This window comes from Nerophis lumbriciformis, linkage group LG11 (genome assembly GCF_033978685.3).
Source record: "Nerophis lumbriciformis linkage group LG11, RoL_Nlum_v2.1, whole genome shotgun sequence".
NCBI classification, from domain to species: Eukaryota; Metazoa; Chordata; class Actinopteri; order Syngnathiformes; family Syngnathidae; genus Nerophis; species Nerophis lumbriciformis.
In genome coordinates this window covers 34,847,887-34,853,886 of record NC_084558.2, presented here as the reverse complement: position 1 = coordinate 34,853,886, position 6,000 = coordinate 34,847,887, and positions in this window count along the sequence as shown.

The window sequence follows — 6,000 nt, the reverse complement described above, 5'->3', positions numbered from 1 at the left end:
AACCATGGACTCGGACTTGGAGGTGCTGATTCACATCCCAGTCACTTCACACTCGTCTGCGAACCGATCTAGTGAGGGCTGAAGATCTTGGCCAGATGAAGCCATCAGGACCACATCATCTGCAAATAGCAGAGACCTAATCCTGCAAACACCAAACCGGATCCCCTCAACACCCTGACTGCGCCTAGAAATTCTGTCCATAAAGGTTATGAACAGAATCGGTGACAAAGGGCAGCCTTGGCGGAGTCCAACCCTCACTGGAAACGGGTCCGACTTACTGCCGGCAATGCGGACCAAGCTCTGACTCTTGCAAAGGGAGCGAACCGCCACAATAAGACAGTCCGTTACCCCATACTCTCTAAGCACTCCCCACAGGACTTCCAGGGGTAAATGGTCGAATGCCTTCTCCAAGTCCATAAAGCACATGTAGACTGGTTGGGCAAACTCCCATGCACCCTCAAGGGCCCTGCCGAGAGTATAAAGCTGGTCCGCAGTTCCACGACCAGGACGTAAACCACACTGTTCCTCCTGAATCCGAGGTTCGACTATCCGGCGTAGCCTCTTCTCCAGTACACATGAATAGACCTTACCGGGAAGACTGAGGAGTGTGATCTCACGATAGTTGAAACACACCCTCTGGTTCCCTTTCTTAAAGAGAGGAACCACCACCCCGGTCTCCCAATCCAGAAGTACCGCCCCCGATGTCCACGCGATGTTGCAGAGTCTTGTCAACCAAGACAGCCCCACAGCATCCAGAGCCTTAAGGAACTCCGGACGGATCTCATCCACCCCCAGGGCGTTGCCATTGAGGAGCTTTTTAACTACCTTGGCATCCTCAGCCCCAGAAATAGGAGAGCCCACCACAGATTCCCCAGGCACTGCTTCCTCATAGGAAGACATGTTGGTGGGATTAAGGAGGTCTTCGAAGTATTCCCTCCACCGATCAATAACAGCTGCAGTAGAGGTCAGCAGCGCACCATCCTCACCATACACGGTGTTACAGTGCACTGCTGCCCCCCCTTGAGCCGGCGGATGGTGGTCCAGAATCGCTTCGAAGCCGTCTGGAAGTCGTTTTCCATGGCTTCTCCAAACTCCTCCCATGTCCGAGTTTTTGCCTCTGCGACCGCTGAAGCCGCACTTCGCTTGGCCTGTCGGCTGCCTCTGGAGTCCCATTAACCAAAAGGACCCGATAGGCTCTTTCTTCAGCTTGACGGCATCCCTCACTGCTGGTGTCCACCAGCGGGTTCTAGGATTACCGCCACGACAGGCATCAAACTCCTTGCGGCCACAGCTCCAATCAGCCGGCTCGACAAGAGAGGCACGGAACATGGTCCACTCAGACTCAATGTCCAGCGCCTCCCTCGTGACATGTTCAAAGTTCTTCCGGAGGCGTTCCCAGCAAACCCTCACAATGCGTTTGGGCCTGCCAGGTCTGTCAGGCATCCTCCCCCACAGGGCCGGCCCGTGGCATAGGCCGTATAGGCAAATGCTAAGGGCGCCGTCCATCACGGGGCGCCACGCCAGTGCCACAAATGTTGGGAGAAAAGAAAAAAAAAAAAAAAAAAAGTTGGTACTATTATTTCTAAATACAAAAAATAATCCCACGTTAATTAAAATGCAAAGTAAAGCCTATTTAATAGAAATATTATTTGATACAACATTACGCCCCCCCTCCTCCCCCGCACGGTGCGCCCCCTCCCTTCCCGTATCGTGACTCTTTTTGGACGTCCCCACATCAAAAAATCAACACAAGATGCCAAAACTGTCAGGTGCCCAGGGAAGAAAAAAGAGAAAAGAAGAGGAGGAGAAACGGGAAAAGACAGAGGTAGCAGGTAGGTAAGGTTAGCCTAAATGAAATTATTTGTCTGTTACAGAATGTGATAGTAACCTGGCTTTTTAGCATTAAGCTAATGTTACATGATTCGGCAATTGCTAATCAATAAATAGCTAGTTCTGTTTTAACGTCGGGTTAATATTGTGGAGGGGGCTAAATTGTTATGGAAAATAATAATGTAACGTTAGGTAATTACAGTACTCCCACTTTACATTCCTCAGGGACATTTCTTTCTTTCTTTAGTTTATTTCGAACATGAACACACTTACATCATAACACATCACACAATTTCATATCATTTCATTTTACATCATGCCCGAAAAGGAGTAGGAAGAAGCAAAGCTTATTTAATCCTACCTCTTTCCCACTTCAAAGCGTTTACAAATATATAGAATCATTTACTGACCTTTTTATATAATAAAATAACATCTATGAGTTAGTATACAACAGTTTTGTACTATGTAATTAATTAATTAATTCAGTCATTATTAACATACTGAGATGAAGAATATCTTATTTTCAATAAGGTTGAAAGTATTTCTCATGATTCTTCTTCTTTGTACTCTGTAAGCACTATTATTTTGAACAACCTCTTAAACTGGATCATATCAGTACATTTTTTAACTTTTTTACTTAATCCATTCCATAGTTTAATTCCACATACTGATATGCTAAAAGTTCTAAGTGTTGTACATGCATATAAATGTTTGTATTAGATCTCTCTCAAGCAAGTGTTTTTTGTTTACATTGTTATCGCCTTCTGGTTAGCTAATGTTTGCCCTGCAGGTAATAGTCACTTTTCCACCCCTTTATATATTAGGTATAGTTGTAAGTAAAAAAAAAAGGTCAAAGACAACGCTATTCGGGTTCTTGTGAGTATATACACTCCACTGCCGATGTGGGGGGGCGCCACCTAAAATCTTGCCTAGGGCGTCAGATTGGTTAGGGCCGGGCCTGCTCCCCCACCATCGCAGCCAACTCACCACCAGGTGGTGATTGGTAGAAAGCTCCGCCCCTCTCTTCACCCGAGTGTCCAAAACATGAGACCGCAAATCCGATGACACAACTACAAAATCGATCATGGAACTGCGGCCTAGGGTGTCCTGGTGCCAAGTGCACATATGGACACCCTTATGTTTGAACTTGGTGTTTGTTATTGACAATCTGTGACGAGCACAAAAGTCCAATAACAAAACACCACTCGGGTTCAGATCCGGGCGGCCATTCTTCCCAATCACGCCTCTCCAGGTTTCACTGTTGTTGCCAAGATGAGCGTTGAAGGCCCCCAGTAGAACGAGGGAATCACCCGGTGGAGCACTTTCCAGTACTCCCTCGAGTGAATCCAAAAAGGGTGGGTACTCTGAGCTGCCGTTTGGCGCGTAAGGCCAAACAACAGTCAGGACCCGTCCCCCCACCCGAAGGCGGAGGAAAGCTAACCTCTGGTCCACTGGGTTGAACTCCAACGTGCAGGCTTTGAGCCGGGGGGCAACAAGAATTGCCACCCGAGCCCGTCGCCTCTCAACGCAAGCATTATAACTCCAAAACAACAAATGCTAATAATGCTTGGAAAAATGTATCTTTGTTAGTTTTACTAGAATAATAATCTTTTGTAAGGTTTGCAGACACAAGTTGTTGTTTTTTTACTCAATATGACAGTATAACTGTCATACTAAATATGAAAGTTGTATAAACATATCTCCAAAACCAAACATGCAATCCATCTAAAGATGCCTGTAATATTGAATCTATGAAAAATAGTTTTTTTACTCAATATGACAGTATAACTGTCATACTAAATCCATCCATTTTCTTCCGCTTATCCGAGGTCGGGTTGCGGGGGCAGCAGCCTAAGCAGAGAAGCCCCAGCCACTTTGTCCAGCTCTTCTCGGGGGATCCCGAGGCGTTCCCAGGCCAGCCTGAGACATAGTCTTCCCAATGTGTCCTGGGTCTTCCCCGTGGCCTCCTGCCGATCGGACTTGCCCTAACGAAAATAGCAATAAAAATGTATTCAAACATGTGAAATGTCTAAAAATGCCTGTAATATTGAATCTATGTGAGTTTTACTAGAATCAGTTGTTTTTGTAAGGTTTGCAAATACAAAAATTTGGTTTTACACATAACAGTATAACTGCCACATTCAATATGACAGTTATTTAAACATATTTCCTAAACCACACATGAAAAATGTCTAATAATGCCTGGAAAAAAATATTTTTGTGAGTTTTACTGGAAAAACATAGTTTGTAATGTTTGTAAAGACACAAGTTAGTTTTACTCAAGATGACAGTATAACTGTCATAATACATATGAAAGTTATATAAACATAATTCCAAAACCAAACATGCATTATGTCTAAAAATACCTGTAAAATTGTATCCATGTGAGTTTTACTAGAATCATTTTTTGCGATGAGGAAGCGACTTGTCCGGGTGTACACCGCCTTCCGCCCGATTGTAGCTGAGATAGGCTCCAGCGCCCCCTGCCACCCCAAAAGGGAATAAGCGGTAGAAAATGGATGGATGGGCATTTTTTGTTGTCGTTACTAAATCCATCCATTTTCTTCCGCTTAACCGAGGTCGGGTTGCGGGGGCAGCAGCCTAAACAGAGAAGCCCAGACTTCCCTCTCCCCAGCCACTTCTTCAAGCTCTTCTCGGGGGATCCTGAGGCGATCCCAGGCCAGCCGGGAGACATAATCTTCCCAATGTGTCCTGGGTCTTCCCCGTGGCCTCCTGCCGGTCGGACTTGCCCTAAACACCTCCCTCGGGAGGCGTTCGGGTGGCATCCTGAGCAGATGCCCGAACCACCTCATCTGGCTCCTCTCAATGTGGAGGAGCAGCGCTTTACTCTGAGTTCCTCCCGGATGACAGAGCTTCTTATCCTATCTCTAAGGGAGAGACCCGCCACCCGGCGGAGGAAACTCTTGTCTTTGATCTTGTCATTTCGGTCATAACCATGACCATGGGTGCAGGATGGGAATGTAGATCGACCGGTAAATTTAGAGCTTTTAATTCTGGCTCAGCTCCTTCTTCACCACAATGGATCGATATAGCGTCCTCATTACTGAAGACGCCGCGCCGATCCGCCTGTGGATCTCATGATCCACTCTTCCCTCACTCGTGAACAAGACTCCTAGGTACTTGAACTCCTCCACTTGGGGCCATCTAGTATGTGCCATCGCCTCCTCAACCTGGAAATGGCACCCGACCCTTTACCGGGCGAGAACCATGGACTCGGACTTGGAGGTGCTGATTCTCATCCCAGTCGCTTCATACTCGGCCATCCAATGAGAGCTGGAGATCCTGGCCAGTTGAAGCCATCAGGACCACATCAACTGCAAAAAGCAGAGACCTAATCCTGCAACCACCAAACCTGATTGCCTCAACGCCATGACTGCAATTCTGTCCATAAAAGTTAACAACAGAATCGGTGACAAAGGGCAGCCTTGGCGGACCAAGGCTGCCCTACACTGATCATACAGGGAGCGACCCGCCACAATCAGACAGTCCGATACCCCATACTCTTGTTTTTGAGCCGGGGGGACAACAAGAATTGCCACCCCAGCCTCTCATTGCTTGCAACGCCATAGTGGAAGAGAGTCCAGCCCCTCTCGAGAGAACAGGTTCCTGTGCGTCGAAGTGAGTCCAACTATATCTAGCCGGAACTTCTCCACCTCGCACACCAGCTCAGGCTCCTTCCCTCCCAGCGAGGTGACATTTCACGTCAGAAGAGCTAGCTTATGTAGCCGATGATCGGACCGCCAAGTGCCCTGCCTTCGGCTGCCGCTCAGCTCACACTGCACCCGACCTCTATAACCCAGCCCATGTGTGGTGAGCCCATTGGAGGAGGGAACCATGTTGCTTCATTGAGCTGAGCCAGCCAACAGGCGCTCGCCATCGTGCCCCACCTCTGGGCCTGGCTCCACAGGGGAGCCACGGTGACCCGCGTCCGGGCGAGGAAAAATCTAGGACCTCGATTTGTGCTTTTCATAAAGGTTTTTGAGCTGCTCTTTGTCTGATCCCTCACCTAGGACCTATTTGTCTTGGGAGAGCCTACGCATAGAAGCCCACAGACAGCATAGCTCCTAGGATCAGTGGGACCCGCAAACTCCTCTACCACGATAAGGTGGCGGCTCAGAAAGGAGGTTATATAAACATAACTCCAAAACC